General features: G+C 44.7%; 1 protein-coding gene across 1 annotated transcript in view; it reads right to left on the bottom strand.

Moving 5' to 3' along the window:
- TMBIM1 (transmembrane BAX inhibitor motif containing 1) overlaps nucleotides 1-27038 on the bottom strand; it is a 183034-nt gene that overhangs the window by 65123 nt on the left and 90873 nt on the right. The window lies entirely within an intron of this gene.

The following is a 27038-nucleotide window of genomic DNA, read 5'->3' as shown; positions in this document are numbered from 1 at the left end:
GAGCTCGGGTTCTCCACTTCTGTCTACGGGACTCTCTCAAGGCCGGAAGTGATCTCCCCTACAGGTTTCCAGGTGAGGTAACACCCCAGGGTCAAGACCTCAGCCGCAAGTAGGAAGCTCTTTAAGAGTTCCACTGTCCTCGTGGTGTATCTGGCACAGATGACGTGCAAACTACAGGCACACCAAATGCATGATCAGTGGTCGAAGTGCGTTAAAAAAGTAAGGGAACTGTGATGCTGTGCACAATGGGGGTGGGCGAGTAAGTGTGGGGGTGGATCAAAGGTGTGCCTAAAAAAATATTATGCAATTTTTTTGTTCTTTCCCCTTCAGGTATGTACATATAAAATAACACGCTGCTTAAATCTAAAAAAAGTACAAGTTAAGTTAATCAGTAGGAAATGCGCTATCGTACTTTATGAAACTGCTATTAGTTAATGCACTGCAGAGGTCTGTGTCTGTATCCAGAGAGCCAGGAACTTGCATGCTGGTTGGACCAGTGACAAATAGTTAGGAGACGCAGGGGCCACGCCCTTTAAAAAACACCCACTTCCCAGCTCAGCTGGTAACTCCATTCCAATACCACTCGAAAATAATAAATCTGTGTCACCAGGAAGTGTCACGTGATTCCATTAAAGTCAATACCGGCTTCCGAGCTCCCTTTACCAATGCATGATGAATAAAAGCAGCTGTGAGGCAGCGCTTGGGCCTTGCTGGGGGGTCACATGACACAGCTGAATGGTTCTTTCTTTCAGGGCCGGTTCTAAGATTTGCGAGGCCTTGGGCTAAAAGGGACCATGCGAGGCCCCCTCTAATTTAGATAAGTGGCCCCTTGCAAGGAGACCATTCACAGACACTGTGGGGGCCCCATTGTCCAGCATTTTGGCGCCCCCACAGTTTTAACTTTTACTCCACAAGCATTTCTCACACCTTCAGTCCGATAGGTGTGAGAATTGATTGTGGTCTAAAAGTTATAACTGTGGGGGCGCCAAAATGCTGGACAATGGGCCCCCCCACAGTGTCTGTGAATGGTCTTCTTGCAATTGAGAGAGCGTCTCCGTTTCCCTCCCCTATGCCTCCTGACACCATCCATGAGAGGCCCAGGGAGGGGGCCCCCTCCAATGGACCTTAATTGCAGGCGACACCTTTCTTTGTAATAGATCGCCAGGGAAACAACAGGACACATCACCAGTGCGTGGCCCCATGCTGGTGGGCTGAGTGCGAGGCCCTGTGCAGCCGCCCACGCTGCCCATGCCTAGCGCCGGCCCTGCTTTCTTTATTGAGCCTGGGTGCTTGAAGCCTACAAGGATGTAACAGTGATCCAGGGAGCTGTGGCTTCGTTCTGCGTCTCGCTCCTCACGTTGGCTCCTCACGTTGTGTCGCGCACAGAGTCTGGGTATCGGGTTTCTTTTAATTAGCGAGAAACATTTTTCTGCTTAGGCAGCAGACAGGGCAGGCTGGGACAGGGACATTGGCACCTACATGGGTGTCTGTACCTGCATTTCTGACTGGAAAAAGTAATCACTTTAGTTTGGAACCAGCGCCAAAAATGTGTCTCAGCAACTCGGTGCGCTCTAAATGTCCCCAACAAAGGGACCACAGCGTACTGTAATAGCCTCAATAGGTTTTTAGGCCACGCATGGGCGCAGAAAGTGTGGAGGACGCTGGGTGGGGGGGATGGGGTATATATCGCCCCCCCCCCCCCCAGATTTTCTAGTGGGTGGGACGAGGCGACAAAAGAATTTCCCCTCTATCTTCTGTCAGTTACAGTGCCACTGTCACTTCCAAGCACTAGTGCTTTGATGTGCCAATGGCCCTGCACTTGACCTGCGGCCTTCCCTTTGTTGTGCTACAAAAGCTTCAGGACTTTTGTATCTCACCTCGCCCTCCCCGCCTCCCCGCCTGCCTGCATACTGTAAATCCAGTGCAAAGGGGGGAGGCAGTTTGTAGATTGCTGTCTGCACCCTGCTCCTCCTCAGCCCCGGCCCTACCATATTCAACTGTTTCACGCTGTGCAGTTCAGCCACTCAAAGGCTGATGATGTTTTGTTGAAATGTTTATTTTGAGCCGTTAACCCTTGCCGTGAAACATGAGAACAATTCGCATCAGACTTAGTCTAAGCACGCACCCACCCTCAATATCCGTCCTAATATTCACACATATATTTTAAATACCACTATTTTTCATTTCTTTTATAGAGCTCCTCAACCCAACAGAGGGTGACGGTGAGCTTTACAGCACTCATACACATTATACATTGACAATAAATCAAAAGTGTGTAAATCAATTTACAGGATGTGTTGGCCATCTTCACTCAAGCGTCTCCAAGCAATCAAAACATGCATCTCGAAACTCTGTAATCTTTGAAAAAATATTTTCCTCAAACCAGGCACCAATAATCCTCCCCCTCGCATCCAAATATTGTCAATGTTATTTGACAGAGGGTGTGTTTTTCCTCTGAGCTGCCTAACATAAAAGCAAATACACCAACCATGTATACGCTTGGAGAAATTGATGTCCGTATCAGAGTACCAGGTCACTCCTGTGCCTGGTAGCAACAACTATTCCGCAAAGATGACTTCACTATTAATACATAAGTCTCCAAATGTCACTTCTAAATAAATCATCATATTCTTGAGCAAGGCTTCCACGCCTTCAATCATTGTTTATTTATTTAGAAAGTTTTATATAGCGCGAACAAGATCTTTGCAGATATCAGAGCGCTTTACAAGGGCTCGGGGGGTATGGAGTAATAGAATGTAATAGTTGAGGTAGTTAGGTACAAGGTGCATAGTTACATAGGTAGGTCAAAAAACAGGAGGTAGATAATAGGTGAGGTAGTACAGGGTGCATAGTCAAACAGTTGCGCCAATAATATAAAAGTACAAAAATAAGCATATAATTGTTTAAGCGTGCTACAAGTGTTTTTGGAGATAACATCAAGGTGGGCATAGTTGAGGTAGATGCGTGCAGGATGTATAGTCACACAGGTGCATCAGTAGTACAAAAGTAGGGATGGTTGAGGTGCATCAGTAGTACAAAAATAGGGATGGTTGAGGTGGTGTAGGTACAGTGTGCAAAGTCAGACAGGTGCATTAACAATACATCAAAATACAAAGAGGGAACATATACAATCAAATAAGTCATGATACAAGTAGTACAGGTAGACCAAGGGGTCAGGCAGGTATTACGGAGCGGATTCATGAGAGCTACAGGATAATAGATCATGTGTATTTAGCCATGAGGATCGCTTTTACTTCTTTCTTAAACAGTTTGTTGGAGGAGATGAGCCTGGTTTCCGGAGGGAGTGAGTTCCAGATCCTGGGTGCCATTCCTGAAAAGGACCGTTTATAGGTTTTTTCCTTCCTGAATCTTCGAGGATTCAGCAAAAGATTGTTTGTGCTTCTAGTAGTTCTAGAGCCACCCGAGATTGTCAGCTTTTGAGTGAGGTAGGCGGGTGAGTTCATGTGTACAGCCTTGTGAGTCATGCAGGCGATTTTCAGATGTATTCTGGCTTCAAAAGGTAGCCAGTTCAGGGATTTAAAGTCAGGGGAAATATGCAAGTGTTCTTTTGAGCCAGTGATGAGTCTCGCTGCAGCGTTAAGGGACACTCTTAGGGGCGCCGTTGTAGTTGGGGGGGGGGGGGGCGCAGAGGGCGGTGCTTCCGTATTCTATGTGCGGGATGACTATAAATTGTACTGCGGTTTGGAAGTCTTTGGCTGGAAGGAAGGGTTTAAGTTTTCTCAAGGTATTGATTTGGAAGTTCGCTCCTTTGGTTGCCTTGCTGATGTGCTGCTGCATGTTGAGATTGGCGTCAAGTGTTATGCCTAAGGATTTTGCTGAGTCTACGACGGTAGGTTGTACATTTAAAGCCGTTAAGTGCTTAAGCCATGTTTGAACCGTAGAGATTTTTGCGGGAGGTGAGATTAGGAGGAACTCAGTCTTCAGTGCATTGAGTTTGAGGTGATTCTCCGCAAGCCAGGATTGGGTGTTTCTGATCGTGGTGTTCAGAAGCATGATGTCCTTGGGGGATTGTATTTTGAGATAGAGTTGGGTGTCGTCGGCATACATGTGAAAGTGAACATTGGATGTCTGTAGCAAAGTAGTGAGAGGTTCCATGACTAGGTTGAACAGTGTTGGGGAGAGGGAGGATCCTTGGGGGACGCCTAGCGATACAGGTACCGGAGAGGACATCAGGTTGTTGCTTTTGAATCTTTGTGAGCGGTTGTGTAGAAAGGAGGTGAACCACTTGAGAACAGTCCCTGATATGCCCATTCTTGTGTTTAGCAGTTCGAGTAAGTTCTCATGTTTAACTGTGTCGAATGCTGAGGAGAGATCCAGAAGGATGAGGAGGCAGGTATCATTTTGGTCTAGGATTTGGAGGGCGTCGTCCACAATGTGAGTCATGGCTGTTTCGGTACTGTGCCCTGAACGGAAGCCTGACTGATGAGCATTGAGGAGATCAAACTTGTCTATGTGTTTAGTCAGTTGTAGCTGAACGCATTTTTCCAACAGTTTAGCGAGGGTGGGAATATTTGTAATAGGGCGGTAGTTGTTTAGATCAGTGGGGTCTGCTGTTGTTTTTTTTAGTAGAGGTGTGACTTGTCCGACTTTGAGGGCGTCAGGGATGGATCCTTGTTGAAGAGAGCTATTGACAATTTTAGTCCAGAGTGGGAGGAGCAAAGGGGTAAAGTCTTTTACCGCGTTTGCAGGAAGGGGGTCAGTGAGGTGATTGGATGGTTTCAGGGTGCGGAGCAATCTGCCAATTTCTTCTTCGGAGTAGGTGCCAAAGGATGACCATGTAGCATTGTTCTTTGGTTCAGGCACTGCTGTGTGTTGGGGGTTGGAGTAAAGGATTGCGTCATTGAGGAGATCGCTTCTTATGTTGTCGGTTTTTTGGTTAAAGAAAGCAGAGAAGTCTTCACAGGAAGGTGTGATGCTCATAGTGCTGATTGTCTGGGGTTGTTCTTTGGATTGTGTTCTGATTAACTCAAACAGTTTCCTTGGGCGGTTTTTTGCTTGGGCGAGCTGGAGGCTGAAGAAATCTCTTTTTGAGCGTTTTATTTTTCTGAAGTAGGCGTTTCTCTGTTTCTTCAGGCTTCTTAGGTGCAGTGCAGAGGGGGCTGACCGCCAAGTGCGCTCTGCCATTCGCATGGCCCGTCTATCCTCATTGAGGCTCCCGTCATACCAGGGGTTGGAGATCTTGGACTAGATTATTTTCAGTTGCAAGGGTGCAGCCTCATTGATTATTGTGGACATAGCATTTAGATAGTGGTCAGTCAGGTGTTGAACGTCCGTAGCGCCGGACGGGGGAAGTAGGAGATTGCAGCTGTTAGGCGGTAAGGAGTTTGGGTTGAGTTTCTTCATGTCCCTTTTCCAGACTTTGGGCTTAGAGGGTTGCACTGGGTTAAATTTAATTTTTTCTTTGATAAGGAAGGAGACAATATGATGATCTGACCAGTCACAAGGTTGGGTTGACTCCAGTTGAATAGCGTCCTCTTTGGAGATGATAAGGTCGAGGATAGAACCTTTCTCATGGGTCGGGCTATTGCATATTTGGGTGAGATCAAGGGCATTGAGGAAGCTTTTGAGGCTATTTACCACTGCTGTCATTCCAATGGAGATTGCAGTCGCCAAGGAAAATTTGGGTGTTTTGCCGTCCTGAATTGGTTGATATTGTGTCCATGAGTTGTTGGCAGAAGGAGAGCTTGTCCCCAGGTGGGTGGTATATGATGTGAAGTGAGCAGACCGGTTTGCTTTCGCGGATGACATCAAGGCAGAAGTATTCACAGGAAGTAAGAGAAGGGGCGGACGCTTTAGTAACTGAGAGGTTGCTTCTGTAGATACAGGCAATTCCCCCGCCTGTCTTTTTGGGCCTGTCAAGTCTAATGATACAGTAGTTGGGGGGGACTAGGATATCCAAGATAGGTGTAGAAGAATCAGACAACCATGTTTCAGTCAGAATGGCCAGATCCGGTTCCTGAGACATGATGAGCTCGGCGACCCCCGCAGAATGCCTTTGGGCCGATCTGCAATTGAGAAGTATGCATTTGAGGCTAGGGGCGCAGAGGGTGGAGGAAGGTTCTATAGCGATGGGCACACTAGTGAGGTTGTTGGGGACGGCGCCTCTGTTGTTATCCTTTTGGTGCCTGAGGGGGTTAGAGATAATCGTTGGGATGGACAGGTGGTTGGTGGCTAGGCGATTTTGGGGGGCCGGGACGTAAGATTGGAGAAGGGCGTGTGTGTCATGGTCTGAGACCGTATTGGTAGTGCGCCTGGGGCGGTTGGTGGTATTGCGAGCGGGGATAGAGGTCCAGTGTGGGGGGAGTTGTGTGATAAGGCGAGTAGGCGGTGAGGAGGAAGTGTTGTTAGGTGTAGGGGGAGTATTACGATTGGTGGTAATGCGATTGCGATTGGTATTGTGATTGTTGGTATTGTGAGAAGGGATAGAAGTCCGGTGTGGGGCGTGTTGTGTGGTAAGGTGAGTAGGAGGCGCGGGGGAAGTGTTATTAGGTGTAGAGGTGGTGGTGGGAGGGGGGTGTCTGGGGTGTGTGATGAGCAACTCTTTGATGGAGTGTAGTTCTTCTTTCAATTGGAGGAGGGAGGACATAATCATGTCCAGCGTGATGTTGGGCACGGAGTTGGGGAGGGGTACAGACGTTGAACCGGCAAATAGGTTGCTGGAGACGGGTGGGGATCGGTGTGGGGAGGTGGAGCTGGTGAAGGGGTTGGAAGTGTTAGAGAGAGGATAGGTGTTAGGGATGGTGTTGCCGTTATCGGGAAGGGCATCAGTGCTAGGGGGGTAGGGAGGAACGGGGGAAGTGAGGGTGTTCTGTGTGTGGTGTGGGGTGGTGTGGAGGCTGGTGGTGGCGGGGGAGGAGGTGGGATAGTGGGGGGTGAGAGTGGGGGTGAGAGATTGAAGGAGGGGTGAAGGCTAGGCGTGACGGGAGTGCTAAGAATGGGGGGGCGAGATAGGCGGAGAGAGAATAATGTTGTGTGGGGAGCAGTTGGGGGAGGAAGGGTGTTCTGAGAAGATTGATGTGGAAGACGGGGCGGGAATGCAAAGTGTGGAGAGGGAGATAGGCGGGGAGACAGACCTGTTGTGTGTAGTGCAGTTGGGGAAGGAAGGGTGTTCAGAGAAGATTGGGGTGGAGGACGGGACGGGAGTGCAAAGTGTGGGGGGGTATGGGATGATGAGCGGCGAGACGAGGGTAGGTAGGGGGGATGGGGGAGCGGGTGGTGTATGGGGGGCGGGGTCTGTCTGAGATTGAGGGGTGGGGCGGGGTAGCTGCAGCAGGTGGGTAATTGCCTGTGGTGCTGGGTGTGAAGGTGAGGTGAGTGTCGTTCTGGTGCTGAACTGGGTTGGGGGTGTTAAGGGTGGGTGCCGTGCCGTCAGGGGTGGTAGGACAGGGGGTGATATGAGTGAGAGTCCGAGGATTGGATAGGTGCTCTTTGAAAGTGGGGAACAGGTTGTCAAGTAGTTCCAGGTTCCTGTCTGTTGATTGAAATAGGACAATCCCGTTGTTGTAAATAGTGATGGTGGTTCTGCCTGGGAAGAGTTAGGATGGTGTGATGGAGAGCGTTAGGCCATGGGTGGATTTCCTGGTGGTGGATACGTTGAGTAGGGTGAGGAACGCTTTTTTCCATTGAGCTCTGCGTGTAGTGTGGAAGATGATATCGGTGTTCAAGGGTCCATTGATCGATGAGAAGTAGGTGTCGGCAAAGGGGGTTTCTGGGTGGGACTTAAGGAAGTCGTGTTTGAAGCGTTTAGCGGCTTTTTTGGTGAGCATGGGTGGGTAGTTGATTTTGTATGTGTGCTTGCCGCTGAGATCCATGTTGCAGGTTAAATAAATGTGCTGAATGCACGCGACAAATGCCAACAGCAGGTTACACAGCTCCAAAGTGCCCTTAGGGCGCCACCGTGACACTAGTGTGCCTATGTGACACTAGTGAGCGACCAAAATACTTGAGGTAGCAGTCGGTAAATTACAGGAGATGAAAGCAAGAAATGGGTGCAGGTTGCAGAGTTTTGCAGAGTAGTGCAGAATACAATTGTAGGTATAATTCTGATAAAATATAAGAGCAGAATACAGATGCAAAGCAATCAGTTACATGAGACAGGTAGGTGGGTACCACAATACGGTAGTTGAGTTTGGTCTAGGGGTGGTGAGTTCTTAGTGTCAGTTCATATAGTGAGAATTAATGAACAGTCCAGTTTCAATTGTTTCAATTAAATGCTCAATATTTTGGCTCAAATAATCCTAGTTCGTTTTGATCATTGTATAGTTTTTGTGAGCCTCCCATATACCAAAGTTTATTGTGCTTTAGTGCATCCCACACATTTGTAACCTTCCACCCACTGTATTCATTTGTAAGCTTCACAAACGTAACCACTATCTTTCTGTTGTTCATCACCAATACCTGACATTTGAGCTTTGCCCACCCTCCCTCCCTCCCGCATTTCTCACTATACATCTATCACTATATATCTTCTGTGAGCATCTGTGTCTCTCAAAGCAGTTTTTTTACATCGGTAAGCATCTCTCTTAACCACAGACACTGTAGATCTTATTTTTGTGGGCATCCCACACAAGCCTAATTCTTTATGTAAATCTATCTCATAGGGCTCCTTATATTTTGTGCAAGATAATGTGGCTTGAGTGCACTCCACACTCACATCTTCTCGTATGTTAAACAACAAAAGTTTCTGTATTGTATACTTTGCAATGCATTTAGGGTTTCTCCACCCACATGAATGCAGGCGATAAACTTCAAGTGTTTGGGAAACTATTCTTGCTCTCCTTCTTGTGCCCTGCTAAACCAGGGGTTTCCAAAAGGGATCTGACTGACTTCGATACTGAAACAGACACATAGAATCCTATATCATACCGTTATACCTGCCAGCCTTAGGGAGGTCTTTCCCCAACATTTGTGCCTGCTTACCTCTTCTTTTTGCTGATTATTTTCGTTGACCATAGGACTCCGAGCACTTTATTACTACTAACCAGATGTAAAGTGCTTGTGCTTCTCCCTTAAACATGGTAACATTGGTGATTACACAACTGGCATATTTAATTTACTTGTAACTACCTTCTACAGTAGTATACCATGTACCCGGGGCTTGTAAATTAAATGATATTAGTGGGTCTGCAGCACCGATTGTGCCAACCACAAAAGGAGCCCTTTAAACAGGTCTCAGGCCTGCCACATCAGAGCCCGTTTGTACAGTGTTATTGCCATGTCGACTTGGTATTAAAAACCCCTTGCCAAGCCTTCGACCTCCCTTTTATTACACATAAGTCACCCCTAAATAGGTCCTAGGTTACTCAAAGGGCAGGGTGCTATGTTACTAAAACATAGGATAAGTATTTTTAAGTTTTGCATGTTCTTGTAGTGAAAAACACCTACATTTGTTTTTCACTACCGTGAGGCCTGAACCTCCCATAGATTAACATTGGGAATCCCTTAGTACAATCTTTTAAGATGTAATTCCGGGCTAGAAAGGAGTAGCTGTGTAATGTTTTACATTTTTGGCATGGCAATGATAACTCCCACTTTACTGTTAAGGTTGGATTTTGCAGAGGCAGGAAAGCTTCCTGCAGAGGCAAGGAAAGCTTCCTGCAGAGGCAAGGAAAGCTTCCTGCAGAGGCAAAGAAAGCTTCCTGCAGAGGCAAGGAAAGCTTCCTGCAGAGGCAAGGAAAGCTTCCTGCAGAGGCAAGGAAAGCGTTCTGTAGATGTACGGAAAGCTTCCTGTAGAGGCATGGAAAGCTTTCTGCAGAGGTGAAGAAAACTTCCTGCCGAGATAAGGCAAGCGTGCCGCAGAGGTAAGGAAAGCATCATGTAAAGGAGAGAACAGTCCATCAGCCAGGCCCATCATCACCTTCTGTGCAAGCCGTGTCTGTGAGGGTGCGAATCGCTTATGTGGGCATCAGACCAAGGGCATCAGGTAAATCTCAGCAAAGTCCAGACTCTTATTTGGAAGGAAGGGCAGCACTGTGATGGGAAAAGGAGGCCTCACTGAAGAGACTGGTTTAGTTTCTTGAAGGAAGCTGGACTGGATGGACCTTAGATCTGGGTAGAGAGCATCCTAGAGCTGTACTCATCACCTAGAAGGACCTGCCTCTGTTGAATGAGACCCAACGATCCATCAGTCTACGCTGCTGGACCTCAGGGATCAACTCTGTGTGGAGTTTAGAAACACTGGCTGTAGCGCCGCGACCCCCTGTGCTTTGAAAACAGTGCTGAGAAGTTCGAACTTTAAACTCTGAGCCACCAGGAGGCAATGAAGGGCTTTGAGTGCCCGGTGAGGAGTTCCAGTTTATTAAGGTTGAAGCTGAGTCCAGCTGCCTAGTTTGGAGCCTCTAAATTAATAATCTTTCTTATGGGCTCTAGGATAGGGAATGTTGCAGCAATCCAGTCCATATGGCCTCTGCGACAAGGGACGGCATTGCGCTACAGACGCGTGCATTGAAAGGTTGTTTTGCCCCTCGCGTGTGACGTCATCCCGCGCCGCACGCATAAATGCGGAAGTAGCCGGTGTTCTGGTGTTGATGCCGATACGGAGTGATTGACGACGGATCCTTGACCAACGCTACTAAGTAAGTCTGCTGCCAGTGACATGGAGGAGTTTCCTAAGTGTGCGTGCCTCTTTGCATACATCTACGTGATTCGGGTCTAAGCTCTGATTCTTGTGTGCTTTTCATTTATAGGTGTTGCGAGTGTTTTGGACTAATGCCTACATCTCGCTCTTGGTCTACATTGATTTCCACATAATACATGAATCATTGGAGTTTGTATTCGAATTTTGGAAGATAACATCTATATTTTTGGGTAGGTGTATTGTCATGTGACTTTTGGTGATTCTTGAAAGTGAGATTAGCCTATAATACTTATGGTGATTTCTTTGTTCAGACAGTAGGTTTTTGCAGTGCATAACCTTGTGATTTCCGGCTGTAGGTCTTGGGTAAGCTACCCCTGTTTCGTTTTATATCTTCCAGATTTTAAGTGTGCAATGTCTTGTAATTAGTTTGTTTTTGGTGTTGGCACGTGGATAATGGTTTTCTTTTCTTTGGTGTTGGTGGTTATTGGATGTTACACACCTAAGTCATGTGTCACAGGTTCAGTCACTTTTAATTTAATTTTGTCTCGCACTGGGTGGTTGACGCTATAAGGGCAAGGATTTGATATTGATATGTATATTTGGCTTTTAGATTAATATGTGCAGCGTATGGTCCTGAAGATGGTCCTATGGATTGTTTTAACCAATTAAGGACCGAAACGTCGACGCCTGGCAACGTTTTGCTGACTACTGTCATATTAGTTTGAGTATCAAATAATTGGATCATTGTAAAGTACTGTTTTTTTGACATGATATTCATCTTTTCATGTACATAGCAAAAGTTGCCTGATACTACTGTGAAAATATATTTTTTTGTTACTTGTATAGTAGTATTTCTGTTGCCATATTTTAGATTTGTGTATCAAAAAAGAAAAAAGATCCAAAAAACAAAAAAGAAATAATTTTGCGTAATAAAAAACAGTTTAAATCTGTTTCTTTCCTTGCTCAAGTTTAAATGATTGACCACTCTTGTGGCAATAGTATTAATTTATTGAATAGAATTGAAATAATTCCTTCAGGGACACCTGTTTAATTGTTAGCAATCCAGTCTTGGCATCACCTGAAGCATTATCAACTCAGCGCAATGCAGTAGCGAGACCCAGGTGATCGTTGGTGTTCTGATCTGATGGCTAATGTCAAAACTGAACAGAAACGCACTAACAGGTTAGTAACTTCTACTCCTAGCCTGGGGTAGGTGGTTCTTCCTCCAGCCAGTAGTCTCGGTAATCTCCAAGTTTAAAGATTTCGGTTCCTGGGATATTTAGCTGATGAAGCTAGTCTACATCGAAAGGATGGCTTTGTGTCTGGCAGCTGAAGTTCTTCTGATGATCTTTGTGGCTGGTCAACTGAATGTGGACATTGCCCTTGCACATCCAAAGTTAAAGATTGTTTACAGTGATTATCTGAGTCTGCAACATCTTGTAAATGTTGAAAAGAAGCAGCAACCACAGAAAGCCCCTGCATGAGGCAGGCATAGGCTTTTGTTTACAAAGAAGTGACAGCAAATCTCCTATTCTTGCTATGGTAAATGATTGGCACAATGGAACGCCGGAAGGATACCATGTTGTTTCCCAGTTTGTTTCACGATGCATGGTGTCATGTGGTAGACCGGTTGCATAAGATTACATTTCCAGTTTGCTCCTTGTTGAGGCATGTGAGCAGATCTCCCCTGGGATCCGCTACGGAAGTGTCTGTACTCACACTAATTAGGAAACTTCATTGTCCATCATTCAGAATATAGTCTGAATCCACAAAACCCTGCAGCTGGCATGTTACTTCATCTTCTGTGATTTCGCTAGTAAGGGGTAGGTTAGAGATCGTCTCTTGTTGGAGTGTTCCAATATGTCTGCTGAGAGTTCTTGAGTAGGCGAGACATTACTGTAAGTCTAGGGCTTTGGGCAAGGATTCTTCTTGGAAGGATTGATATTTTTTGCTACACCAGGGGTGAACATACCAACCTCATGTTTTTTTTACGGTGACCAAGCAAGTATCGACTGAGATGACCGAGGCTTTAACCTAACCAACTATCTTGCCCGAAACTCATTTCTGAAAAGGATAACACCGTTTGGATGCGAGGAGTTTGATGCACAAAATTAGGTTTTCATCTTATCTGAAATTTCAGTTGAGATCTTTTGGACCTTTCAATTCTTATCCTTGATGAAATTAATCAGATTTTTACAGTGCTGTGTAGACAGAAGCATTCATTCTGTAACACCTCAGGCTCCGACTTCTCGGATATCCGAGTGAGCTGTTTTTATCTTTTATCCTTCTCTATGGTGTATCTTTAGTGTGTGTAACAGTTTCTCCTCTTCATTTACTATTTGTTTTTTTCTCCACCCTCAGTCCAGCTTCTACTTTTACGTTTGTCAGGGATTGGTTGGGGTACGTCTGATTAGTCAGGCGCTGGTGAGGAAAGAGCTGAAGTTCTGGTAGAAGTAAGAAGAGTATACAAGGGGGGTATTATTAGTACTATAATGCATGTAATTCTGCAATCCCTGATAAAATGCTCATCTCGAATGTCTTTATATAACGGCGACTTGTGAACCCCTCAGCCACCGATTATAAAGAAAAGACCTAAATGTATATGGTGGGCGTCTGCATAGCCTATGTCCTTCTGCTGCAACTGCCCTTTCCAACGCTGTATTGGGTGTTGTGATTGGTGCTGTGGTTCCTGAGATTACCCGCCTCAAAGGTTTGGGCTCTCTTTATTATATTAGTGTATATATATATATATATATATATATATATATATATATATATATATATATATATATATATATATATAACCTACTGGCGATAGCCAGTAGGTATATATAGTTAGGATTTTTTTGTTATTAGTACTATAATGCATGTAATTCTGCAATCCCTGATAAAATGCTCATCTCGATTGTCTTTATATAACGGCGACTTGTGAACCCCTCAGCCACCGATTATAAAGAAAAGACCTAAATGTATATGGTGGGCGTCTGCATAGCCTATGTCCTTCTGCTGCAACTGCCCTTTCCAACGCTGTATTGGGTGTTGTGATTGGTGCTGTGGTTCCTGAGATTACCCGCCTCAAAGGTTTGGGCTCTCTTTATTATATTAGTGTGTATATATATATATATATAAGCAAGCAGACTCCTCGCAGAATGGAAAGGAGAAGAGGCCACAACAGGGAACTTTTCAGGAGCCGTTTAATCGTGGACAACATGGCAAAATGCATTTCGGCGAATAGCCTTCTTCAGTTGCTGTTGCTGTCACGTGCTGACCCCGCCTGCACCTTTGTAGTGTCCTGTACCACCCTCATTGGAAGGTAAGTATGCTCCCGCCCCCAAGTCACATGTGTATTCGACCATGGTGGCACAAATGGGACTCCAACTCCCAGAAAGCATCTCTTCTGGTGAGCATAGCGTGGGGACGGCAGGCAGCGTTCAGGGCAAAGATGCAGTGATGAAAGGAGGTCAGTACGTCTAGTGAAAGTCACACGCACTCCCTTCAGTCCCAAACAGTTCAAACCTCGGGTGTGATGCAGCCAAACAATGAGCCAGGTGTAAAGCCGAATGTTCAATGAACTCGACTCCTCGTTTGGTAACGAGCTGCCGCTGGCAGTAGGCTGTGGCAGGCAAAGCACTTGAGGCGGGCAGGAAACCATCCAGGAAACGGAGAAACAAACAGGCTTTGACAGCAATTGCCAGCGTTCCTGCCACTTGTAGAATATATATATATATATTACCTACTGGCGATAGCCAGTAGGTATATATAGTTAGGATTTTTTTCCTATGGGACTTTTGAAAATTCTATGTCTAATAACTTTGGCGTTTGTGGACGGAATCGGCTGAAATTTTCAGGAAAATGGCACATTTTGTTTCTGAGCAGCCCTTGAAAATTTGGGGGGGTTTCGTCAAGGGGGGGCCGAGAAAAAAGGGGGGTCCCAAAACGCGTTTTTCCCATGTTAATTTCCATAGGGCGTTTGGCCTCACTTTTAGCTCGAACGGCTGAATGGATTTGCACGAAACTTGGCAAAATTGTAGGGACTGTTAGCCCGATGTGCCTTTGCTGGGTCTCAATATATGTGCTCCAGTGGATTTTGAGAAATTAACGTTTTAAAAAATGTATATATCTGTGACAGCGTCCTGGATAGCGCACCAGTTCGCGTACTTTTCGCGTAACGGAGCTTTGCGAAGCGAAGCCGATTGGCTCTCCGGTGTCGGTCAACATACTAAACAGTCCGTAGCGGCCGCCATTTTGTCTCTCGGTAGGATCGAGAGACAAGAGGAGGCCAAAACGAAGGGGGAAATAAAGGAAAGGGGGCAAGGTAGACCCCTTCTGACCCCCTAGGATTGATGAGGGGGATATTAAAGTGTCCCGCGGGGTAAAAAAAAAAAAATTGCGATTTTTCGTCGTAGAGGCATTGTAAACAGTCCGGAGCAGCCGCCATCTTGTCTCTCGGTAGGATCGAGAGACAAGAGGTGGAGAAAAACGAAGGGGGAAATGAAGGAAAGGGGGCAAGGTAGACCCCTCCTGACCCCCTAGGATTGATGAGGGGGGATATTAAAGTGCCCCGCGGGGCAAAAAAAAAAAAATTGCGATTTTTCATGTAGAGGCGCGTCCCGGTATGCGAACCGGGCAGCTAACTGGGCAGCTAACCGGCAGCGTAACGGGAGTCTGAGGAGAAGCTGATTGAAGCGCCAGGAAGCCGCCTGGCAGCAGTGCGCTTTATTAAATACTGTTTTCATTTCATTTCATTCATTGGCTGTCAACTTTGTAAACAGTCCGGAGCGGCCGCCATCTTGTCTCTCGGTAGGATCGAGAGACAAGAGGTGGTGAAAAACGAAGGGGGAAATGAAGGAAAGGGGGCAAGGTAGACCCCTCCTGACCCCCTAGGATTGATGAGGGGGATATTAAAGTGCCCCGCAGGGCAAAAGGAAAAAAGAAAAAAAAATTGAGATTTTTCGCGGTAGAGGCGCTTCCCGGTACGCCAACCGGGCAGCTAAACGGTAGCGTAACGGGAGTCCGACATCTTGTGTTTTGGAGCGTCCGGTTTGCGTACCGGGTAGCGTTCCGGTAAGCAGAACAAGGGGAAAACCAAAAGAAACAGTAAAAAAGTAAAATAAAATTTAAAGGAATAGATTTCCACCAAACTTGGCAAAATTGTAGGGACTGTTTGTTTGATGTGCCTTTGCAAGGCCTCAAGATATGTGCACGTGTGGATTTTGTCTAATTAAGGTTAAAAACAATATATATATATCTGTAAGCGTGCTCTGGCGCGCTTACGTTACGGGTTTTGTTTGCGCTGCAGAGACGATACGTCACGTTTATGTGACGCGTCATGAGGCGTCTCACGTGGCTACGTGACACGTCACGTAATAAAGAATATATTTTACAGCTATAGATATTAGCTTTTAAAAAACCAATGAAATTCACTGAAAAAACCATAGGTTATAGACCATATATAGTTAGGAATTTGCATTTACAAAACCTTGAAAATTCACTGAAAAAACCATTGGTTATAGACCATATATAGTTAGGGATTAGCATTTACAAAACCTTATTTTACTCGCATAAAACCATTGAAATTCGCATATATAGTTAGTTGCGCTAACTATATATCGCGCACCCGCAATCCACTGATGTCACATATTACATCATTCATGACATGGTCAGTGACATCACTGATGACATCACTGATGACATCACCCAGTGACTTTATGTTTCTGTAAAGTTAAAATATGTCTTACATATTGAAGAATGAGTGGATGTATAAGTGTCTGGATGAAGGATTTAGTAGGTGCATGACTGACTGTATGAGTGAGTGATTTAACGTGTCTCACTGAGTGCATGGGTTAGTGACTAAACTGTCTTAATTTGTGTATCATTATGTCTGTTGTTCTGTAAACTGCTGCATGTGTTGATCAGTAGCTATATGAGTAACTATATGGGTTATTGATTGGTTGCCCAAGTATTTGTATGGGAGACTGAGTGTGTGTGTGTGTGTGTGTGTGTGGGTGGCTGGGAGGTGTGTGACTCTGTGCATAGATGTGTGAGTAGTTGATTCACTATATGTATGGGTTCAAAAGTGCATGGGCTGTATGGGCGGTTGACTGTGCATGAGTGTATTGGTGAGTGAATGGATATCTCAGTGCTACATGTCAAAGTAAGTACATATGTAAAACACAGTACATGTGAGAGTTGACATATATAAATAACTGTGCATAAGAGCCAGTGAATGTGTGAGTGGCTGTATGGATCATTGTGAACATGTATCAGGGATTGTATAAGAGAGTAAATATGTGTTAGTATATGTTTGAATACGTAAGGTGTGTATAACTGTATAGTTGAGAAAATGGAGGTGTGATTGATTCTTTGCATGACTGACTAGGTGTGTGAGTAACTCCATGGATAAGTGACAGTCTGTGAGTGTCTGTTTACACTGATTGTATCTAAGGTTATATTAAAGTCTGAAGATGTTCATTGTATTATCACATAAATGATATTATCAGTGATGTGATCAGTAATGTCAAATGAGAGGTCATCAGTGATGTCATCAGTGATATCATTTGAGATGTCATCAGTGATGTCATCAGTGATGTCATCAGTGATGTCACTGACCATGTCATGAATGATGTAATATGTGACATCATCAGCAGTGGATTGCGGGTGCGTGATATATAGTTAGCGCAACTAACTATATATGCAAATTTCAATGGTTTTATGCGAGTAAAATAAAGTTTTGTAAATGCTAATCCCTAACTATATATGGTCTATAACCAATGGTTTTTTCAGTGAATATATATATACATATATACATATATATATATACACACATACATACACATATTCCAAACAATACCTCCCCGGTTCAAGGAGCTCACCAAACAGACGCAATTCTGGCTTCAAAACAGCTTTTTTTATTTCAGAGCATTTTCCCAGCCTTACGCGTTTCGAAGTAAAGACTTCTTGTTCACAGGCATAATGTGGGGCTTTGCAGGATTCAAAGGCATTTCTCCCAGCAAGGCTGGGAAAATGCTCTGAAATAAAAAAAGCTGTTTTGAAGCCAGAATTGCGTCTGTTTGGTGAGCTCCTTGAACCGGGGAGGTATTGTTTGGAATACATACACATATACACACATATACAACGCTAAAAGCACAACAAAAAAGAAAAAATCTTGGGAAAGAGGGCAAGTTTTCGATAAAAATGGAGGGCTCCAATTGACCAGCTGCCACGATTTCTTACAGAAAGTTCGCAGGTTTTCACAAAATACAATTTCTGTGTCCTAAGGAAACAGATGACAGACGCTGTAAAGTTCTCCCTCATTACACCGCAACGTGTCCCCACAAGGCCATATAAAGTTTGCCTCAGCCTACATATCACTTACTAGAAACTTAAATAGCGTAAAATAACTAAAAACACTGTCTTCGACAAAAGTGTACTTCCAGGTAAAGCAGTTTCCAATATCGTGGGAACTTTCTCCATACTGAAATGAACAATGAGCATCTCTGTTCGGAGTACAAATGGGGGCTGCAGTCCAGCACATTGCGCCATGTTATCTTGGGCATTCATGATTCAAGTCAGAGAAAATGTTATGACGATACTGTATTTTACTGCAGGAGCTACAATTGAATGACATCTCATACCCCAATGAGGCCAGATGCTCTTGTCAGGGTAAGAGTAGCACCCTACACCGGTGCTTGGGCTTCGGCTGGAGTAGTCGAGGTTCATTGTGTGTCTAATGTAGAAAGAGCTGGGTGTCAGAGGGTGCAATGCTGCTACTGTACCGACAAAGCGTACGCGTAGCTGTGCTTCAGAATGGAGCGAAGAGAGTCGCTTACACTTATACACTCACTGCGGAGCCAAGAGACAGTCATGCTTATACACTCACTGTAGAATGAAGAGGCAGTCAAATACGTATACTCTCACTGACGAGAGAAGATACAGTCCCACTTATACACTCACTGTGGAGCCAGGAGACAGTCACTTATGCTTCTAAACTCACTGTGGAGCGAAGAGACCGTCCGCTTATACACTCCCTGCGGAATGAAGAGGCAGTCACTTACATATACTCTCAGTGTGGCGAGAAGAGACAGTGACAGTTATATATATATTCTCGTTCTGAGGCGAAGTCTGTCGCTTAGATTTATACATGGTTGGTCTTGCTATCGAATGTAGAGACAGTTGCTTATGTTTATACATACTCTCACTCTGGGGCAAAGAGACAGTCAGTTGCTTACGCTTATACATATTAAGCGAAGAGTCTGTCGCTTATGCACACTATGGCTGTGCATGAGTGGCGTTCACAGCGCAATGACCCAATCTGTAAAGTGCCACCACCAATGGCATTATTTTAGCCTATAAACACCACAACCAATGACGTTACCTTCGCCTGTAAAACATCTCAGCCAATTTTATTTGTGTTGAGTTTTATATAGCGTGAACTCGAACCAAAAGTATCGGAGCACTTTACGTGAGCACCGGTTGAGTTAAAGATAGACACAATCATTTTGTTAGGCACAGGGGGATTAAGTGATTTGCCCAGAATGTTTAGCGTTCCTGCTGAGACTCAAACCCGGTTCCCCAGCTTCGGGGTCGACTGCTTTAGCCGTTAAGCCATATCCTCTCCTGAGCCTATAAAAACCTCAACAAAAGACATTACCCAACCTGTAAAACGCCTAAACCAATGACATTACCGTAGCCTTACAAGACCTCAATCAATGTTAATACCCAGCCTGTAATGCAAATCTGCCAATCACAGAGCCTCAAAGTGAGAAAGCACCGCTCTCAATGTCAGCCATTAAGCACCACTCAACATTGCCTCAGTCTGTAAAGCCACACCCCCAGAACACCTCTCAGTGGCCTTGATAAATGCAAGATCCATTAGGAAACATCAACAGCAACTCTACAACTTACTCTCTGAAGCAAAGGTGGATATTCTGTTTATTACAGAAACCTGGCTACATGAGGGATCTAATCCCACTCTGGCCAATGCTATCCCTCCCGACTACAGAATAGTCAGGAAAGATAGACAGGGATGGAGGACGCCGAATATCTGGGTTTTCACATAGGGATCTCTGCGAACCAGTCAGTGGAAGGGGGTGATTATTTTTCGACCGCCTGGGCCTTTTGGTCGCTTTTTGGAGTCTATTAGCCATGCTCTAGCACCCATTGCAACTAGGTACAGCCAGTGTCTTGTTCTTGGAGATTTTAACATTCATTAAGATCAAAAGGAGGACCCGGAGACAAGGAATTTGTGTGAGTCTCTGGAGATTGTCAATCTGATCCCTTGTGTGACATCCCCCACCCATGAAAAGGGCCGAACTCTAAACCAGATATTCGCTATGTGCAATATTGAACTTGATGACCCGATTCCTGTGGTATGGTCTGACCACTTTATAGTGACTTTCAGATTAAAAATAGACAAGAGGGCGAAGTCGAAATCTTTACCTTGGCCACTGAATATGTTATGTTATGTTATGTTAAATGACTCTTGTAACGCGCACTGTCACCAAAGGTTTCCTGGCGCTCTTTATAACAGGATGGAAAATGAAGAGTTGACACTGACCAGATTAGCCTAGGGAGGGGAAGAGAAATGTCTTAAGCAATTTTCTGAAAATAGAAAGGGAGGTGCTTGACTTGATGGAAAAAGGAAGGGAATTCCAAAGGCAAGGGGCCAGATGGGAGAAGCGGCGGCCCCGTACTTCTTGGTTTTGACTTTGGGAGCAACAAGCATGTGAAGGTAAGCAGAACGGAGGTTGCGTGACGGGCGATGTGGGGTAATTAAAGATTGCAAGAATGCAGGACTAGTGCAGTGCTGCGCTTTGTAAGTGAGGCAGGCTACCTTAAAGGCTGACCTTAATCCCATCGGCAACCAATGAAGGCGATGCAGCAGGGGTTTTGCCGATTGCCATTTAGGGATTTTATAGATGAGCCGGGCCGCCTGGTTCTGAACCACCTGGAGACGATGCAGCAGAGACTGAGGGAGGCCATGGTAGATGGAATTGGAAAAGTCCAGGCGGGAGAGAACCAAAGAGATGACAACCTGAGTTAGAGCAGGAGGTGGTAAAAGATGGCTAACTTTGCGGATCTTTCTCAGCTGATACATACAGGACGAGATGACAGCGCCCACTTGGGCTTTCAAAGAAAGCTCTGCATCAATAATCACGCCCAGACTTTTCACTGATTTGACCGACGGTGGAAGGGGGCCAAATTCTGTGGGCCAGAACTGAGGACCCCAGTGAGCAGAACTGGAGCCGGGAAGGAGCAGCTCGGTTTTTCCTGGATTCAACTTTAATTGATTCTCATTCATCCAATGTAGGATGTGAATCATAGCAGTGCGAAAGGTGTTAACAGCATTGGAAGAGTTGAGGGGAAAAATTATCTGCAAATCATCGGCATAATTATATACCGTGATGTCCCAGTTCTTGAGTGAGTGGATAAGTGGGCGGAGGTAAAGATTGAATAATAATGGCGAGATGGAAGAGCCTTGGGGTACTCCACAAGACGTGGAGGTTTTTGCTGCGGTGTACGGGCCCAGACGCACTGCCTGAGTACGTCCAGTTAGAAATGACGCAATCCATTTAAGGGCAGTACCCTGTATGCCTGCCTGGCCAACACGGTGGAGAAGGATGTTGTGGTCCACCGTGTCGAATGCGGCAGACAAGTCCAGGAGTACAAGGACTTGAGGAATGCCCGCATCCGCGTTTCTCCTCAGTGTATCCAAGGCCGCGAGGATAACAACCTCAGTTGAATGGGCGGGTCTAAAACCGGCCTGGTTGGGCTCCAGGTAGCCAGAAGTCTCAATGAAATTAGAGACAACGGGTAACATATGCTTCTGTTAGTTTAGAAAAGTAGGGAAGAAGAGAAATAGGGCGAAAATTTGAGAGATCGCCGGGATCAGCTCCGGGTTTCTTGAGAAGGGGCACTAAAATGGCATTTTTAAAGGAGTTAGGAACAATGCCGCCCCCCAGAGAGCCATTCAGTAGGGATAGAATGTCGTCCGGTAATTTAAGGCAGATATCCCGCAGTAGATCTTTTAAACCGATAACGTCTGATTCTTTGGCTGAAATATTGCGATAAGGGAAAAACTTCAGCTCTGTGGTTTTCAGGGACACAGAGATAGCAAAAAAGCGTGCAAATGTCTTGAACGATCATGGAGGAAAGATTTTGACCCTATAAAGAAAAATATATATAAATCTGCACTTAAAGAACATTATGCCAAAGTTCGGGAGGAGAAAGCGAGCTTCTTGACTAATAGAATCGAGTCAGCCAGAAATAGAAGCCGCAAATTATTCAAAATTGCGAAGGACTTGGTCTCTCCTAATGTCACTAAGAGTCCTTTTATTCCCTCGTTCGAATGGACGAGTCAGGTGGCGAAATTTTTCTTTGAGAATACAAAATTGATACAAGACTTAAGATGCTGAAGACACCAACGTGCATCCCAGCAGCGATTGTACATACGGAACTTGGTATCCCATATATTACTGACCAGATAAAAGTGAGACCCATTTTGACCTGGCTCCGAATCTGGGTAAACCCAGAAGCAGAGCTTAGTAGGCAAATAATTAAAGATTGCCTCCAGAGAGATAGGTGGCTACAAATCCCCTGGCTTAATTATGTCAAAGAAACCCTAGGGTGCATAGACCATCAAACATTATTCACTGATCAGTCTTTGATCGACCCTTCTTGTAAATATCGGATCCACAAACTGCTACTGGGCAAATATGATTTGAGCAGGAAACAACTTGACTCTACAAAAACATCTGTAATTACACACTCTTTAGTCAGCAATGGAGAGGGTATGGAACCATATTTATTTTTAATGTATAATCAGCAAGATAGATTTTTAATGTGTCGTTTTAGGCTCAATTTGTTACCTAATATTTTAGCTTACCCATCTGGTTTTACCCTAACAAATGAGCAGAAGGGTGCCTGTGGCTGCGACAATAGGTCTTCGCAGGACACCCTCCATTTTGTATTATTATATTCATTTTATCGTACCCCCCGTCGTAGATTTCTTGTAAATATTTTAAAAGAGTCAAAACTGTGTCACGCCAAATCTGCCCTATCATTTCTGCAGGAAGCTACTGACATATGCATTTTGTGTTCTATCATGAGTTTTTTCAAAATTGCTGTTAAATTAAGAGATACCAGGGGCTGACTTAGGCTGTATTTAATGCTTTTGTAATTATATCAATCCTGTTTTTAACACTGTACGGTTCAGAAATGTAATGCTATTGATGATTTTGTATCATGTATTTTTATGATGGTTTTTAATCATCGAAATAAAAATCTACTGAACGGATACAAGACTCATTTGTGAAATACACGGATTTAAACCATGATATGTCGCCAGAATGGACTGTTGACTTAAAAAAGGAAATACTGGCGGATTTCCCTCCTATTCATATGGAGACCTCTCTTAGTATTATGAAAGTGCTTAAATCTGGGTCACCATCGGACCCTTGTCCCGCAAAGATAATGGGGTCAGTGGCGGACGTTCTGAACCCCGCGGCAAATCAAGTTTTGAATATGTCTCTGTCAGACGGCAGGGTTCCAGGGAGCTGGAAACAGGGTAAGAGCCTCCCGCTTTTAAAGAAACCTTCGAACAATCCCACAGTAGTAAGTAACTATAGTCCCATAACATTGCTTCGTTTTTTTGCTAAAACTTTGGAAAAGTATGTGAATTCGGTCCTTACTAATTTTATTGAATCCACTAATGCTCTCCATCCCAGTCAATTGGGTTTTAGAACTAATTACAGTACTGAAAAGGCTTTACTGGAGATACCAGAAACGATCAGAGCCACACTTGATAGAGGCGGCAAGGCAGTTTTGATACTGTTGGACCTCTTGGCGGCGTTTGATACTGTACCCCACGACAGGCTTTTACAGAGGTTGAGGGAGTGCGGTATCGGCGGTACGGTTTTTAGGTGTTTCTCTTCCTTTCTCGAGGATCATCGACAAACGGTGTGGTCGCCTCCTTTCTCTGCGGATATTCCCCAACTGAAGGGATGCCTCAGGGATCAGTATTGAGTCCCACCCTTTTTAATATCTATATGGCCCCTTTAGCACCCCGGGTGGAGGAATATAGAGCAAAAATGATAACCTACGCCGATGACTCACAGCTGCTGTTTACGGCTGAGAAAGATGAGCAGCTAAATGAGCATGCTATCCTCTTATGCCATACCAAGGTATTTGATTGGTTGTGCCAGAACCAATTATCCTGCAATTCAGCTAAAACGGAAAAAAAAAATTTGGACCGACGCCTGAAGATAAATAGCGAAATTGGTGGTCCCAGACTCAGACACCTCCTGCATGCCCATTCACTACTGTTAAAAATCTGGGAGTCAGGCTTGACTCATCTCTGCCCATGAAGGTGCAGGTGCAATCTGTGGTAGGTACGTGTTCCGGACTACTGAAGATGATGCGAAATTTCCTGCCTCTGCTCCCTCAGTCGCCTAGGCAAACCATGGTCCAAGCCCTTATTTTATCTAGGCTGGACTACGCAAATGTTTTGTATTTGGGAATTCCGAATTACCTACTAAGCCGTCTTCAGGTGGTCCAACATGCAGCCGCGAGAGTTATTATGCTGGTAGGACCGCTTTACTGGCTCCCCATGAAAGATAGGATATTCTTCAAGGCCCTTGTGCTGGCCTTTAAGGCCTTACATAATAGTGGGGCACAGTACATTCGACAGAGGATCATGCCTTATTTTCTGGCGAGGACGTGGAGATCGACAACATCTGCTGGTGATACCAAAATTCTCCGGGTCAGAAAGGGTGGTAGATCCTTTCAGGTGGTAGTCGGAGAAAATATGGAACTCCCTTCCTCTCAGTCTTAAACTAGAGCACAAGCTTCTTAATTTCAGGCGCCAATTAAAAACCTGGTCGTTCCATTAATAAATCGCAGTTTTTCAGTGCAGTCTTTCCTCCTCTTTTTTTTTTCTCTCTCAGGGGGTCTTTTGGTGCGTCAGAGCCGGGACACTCTTCGGAGTAGCTGTGCGCTGTATAAATACCCCATAACATAACATTGCCCATGCGGATAAGCACCATTAGCAAGGACCTTGCCCCAGTCTGTAAAGTACAACTGCCTATCGCACTGTTTCAACATGTAAAAAAACTACTGTGAAATACGTTACCTCAGCCTCTAGTGTTCTAGAGGTCTTCAACCTTTAATGCAGCCCCCCCCCCCCCCAAGGTGCAAAATAAAAATCGGGCCGCTCAAATTTTTCACAATTTTTCTATTAAACTGGCAATATTTAAATATGTCTGGACTTACTTAAACATTGCAAGTAAGTTCTATTTACCGTTGTCAAAATGCAATCAAATACATGATTGCCAAACATACTATTCTGGTCAGGCAGACCTTACAAATGTGTGCAAGTATCCACAGTGTGATTATTAGAAATAGGGGTGGGGTTTTTGAATAATATTTGAAGTTCCTTCCTTTTTGACACCTACTCTCAGCCAGGGTATAAATGACAAAAGTTGTTAGATAGCCCATTATAGAGCGGCTTTCTGCCCCTCGTTTGTTTCAGCTTAACACAAAGCACTGTTTTTAGCAGGATGCTTCTTTTAGCTAGAGTTACTGAGAAATCATACATAAGCGATAGTAAATGTTGTTGGCATATTTGTAAACAACTGTACAAGTTATAAATGACATGTCATTTTAAAAAGTTGCGACCGACCACTGAAAATACATCTTGAAATCTTGAAATCACTGGGATAAAATATGCGGGCCCTAGGTCCCCCTCTCCTGCTTGATCAGGTATAATTTGTTCTTACATATTTAGAAGGATATTTGTTTAAATATTATGTAAAAATAAAAAATATTCAGTAGCGCTTTACCATGAAATGCATAACATTTATCTCTGATGGTCGTGGAGGATGAGTTTTTTGTCTCTTTTTTCCTTTCTGCTCTACCAGGTCCTATCTACAGAAATTGGTTTCCAGAACACGCCAGATCCCCTGCCAGGCATAACGCTCAAGGTGGTGAGGGCCTGTGAGCAACGTTGTGTGAGTGGGTAAGCACGGGATAGATTAAAGGATTTGAAGCACCCGAAGCAGTGTTGTGGGAGGGTAAGGGGGAGGCACAGGAGAAAAAGGGTCTGCAAGCAAAAGATGCGACAGAAGTTTCACTGCACAAGTAAACATTTAACAAGCAAAGAGGCGGGCCAACTAAAAATAAAAGTTCTCTCTAACTATGAAGAACCTGAACAGTAAGAACACATGTAAGAGGAGCAGCCATCAGGAAAGGTTACAAAATTCTAAAAGAAGGGACTACTTAGTGTATTCACCAATGAAAAGCCAACATTTCTAAAGGACGGCAACAGGAACCAATGAAAAAGATGGACTTTTTTTCAAGCCCATATTCTAGATACAGCATGTCTCGAAGAGACCGGGTAAGCGCTGCCTAGGCGAGATCTAAAAAGTATCTAAGAAAACATTGCTTTCACTTTCTAGCACAGCCAAAACAAAGCTCTCTAGCCAGCAATTTTACATGGCAAAGAAGGTAATCTAAAAATAGACCCGCATCGCTTCCCGTAAAACAAGAAACTACACACAGTAAGGAAATATATTAAAATCTGACATTCAGTTGTAAATACAAAAGGCCTGGCCATTCTGAATCACCTGGTAACCAGTCTTGGCAACTGTCACACAAAAAAATATCTTGCTGTGTACTTGGCACCGATACGGGTTAGTCTTCTCACACCACGTTTACAATGAAATGAGAACGAGACTCAGAAAAGTAGGTTGTCCAGGATCACACAGTTTACGCAAGGGAGGAAGCAGTGTTTGTAACTCTTGTGTCCTGAATTGAGGGGCCAGAAATGCACCACAAGACCACATCTCCTCCAAAAACACATGGCAAATATTTCATTTTTAAAACAGAAAAGAGATCTTCAAGAACCAGACTGCACAGCAAACCCTAGTCTCCACCAGCTAGCCTCACCAGAGGCGCACTGAAGTAAGAGGCAAGATTCCACTGGCAGGGTGCACAGCAACTCAACCCCTAAGGCCAGCTCTACTCGGCTCCTGGATACCCCCACGGGTGATTAGCGGCGCTCTACAAATTCACATCAAATAACATGACATTGCCAGGCACCTGTTGTAGTAAAGCTGTTGTAGTGTAATTTGAAACAAAAAAATATATTTGTTTTTGATTGTGCAAACGGCAGGCTCATCTTTTTCTGGGGTTAACCAGAGTATCTCGAAGTCAGGTGTGGCTTCGCTTACATCTGGTGGTAGGAATGAACCATGTTGAAAAGTCAGGAGATTGTACACTACTGTTCTGCACTGGGTAGGGTGCCCCCTCACTTCAAGTCATCGCGGACACCGTTCTCCGCTTTCATGTGACAACTTAATGCAATCTGAGAATTGAAGCCCTCCACTGAGCAAATTATAGTAACGCATGTCATCGCTAAGATTTGTTATGTTAAAGTTTTTTATTG

Source organism: Lissotriton vulgaris, chromosome 2_1, assembly GCF_964263255.1.
Source record: "Lissotriton vulgaris chromosome 2_1, aLisVul1.2, whole genome shotgun sequence".
NCBI classification, from domain to species: Eukaryota; Metazoa; Chordata; class Amphibia; order Caudata; family Salamandridae; genus Lissotriton; species Lissotriton vulgaris.
This window is presented reverse-complemented; position numbering and strand designations above follow the sequence as displayed.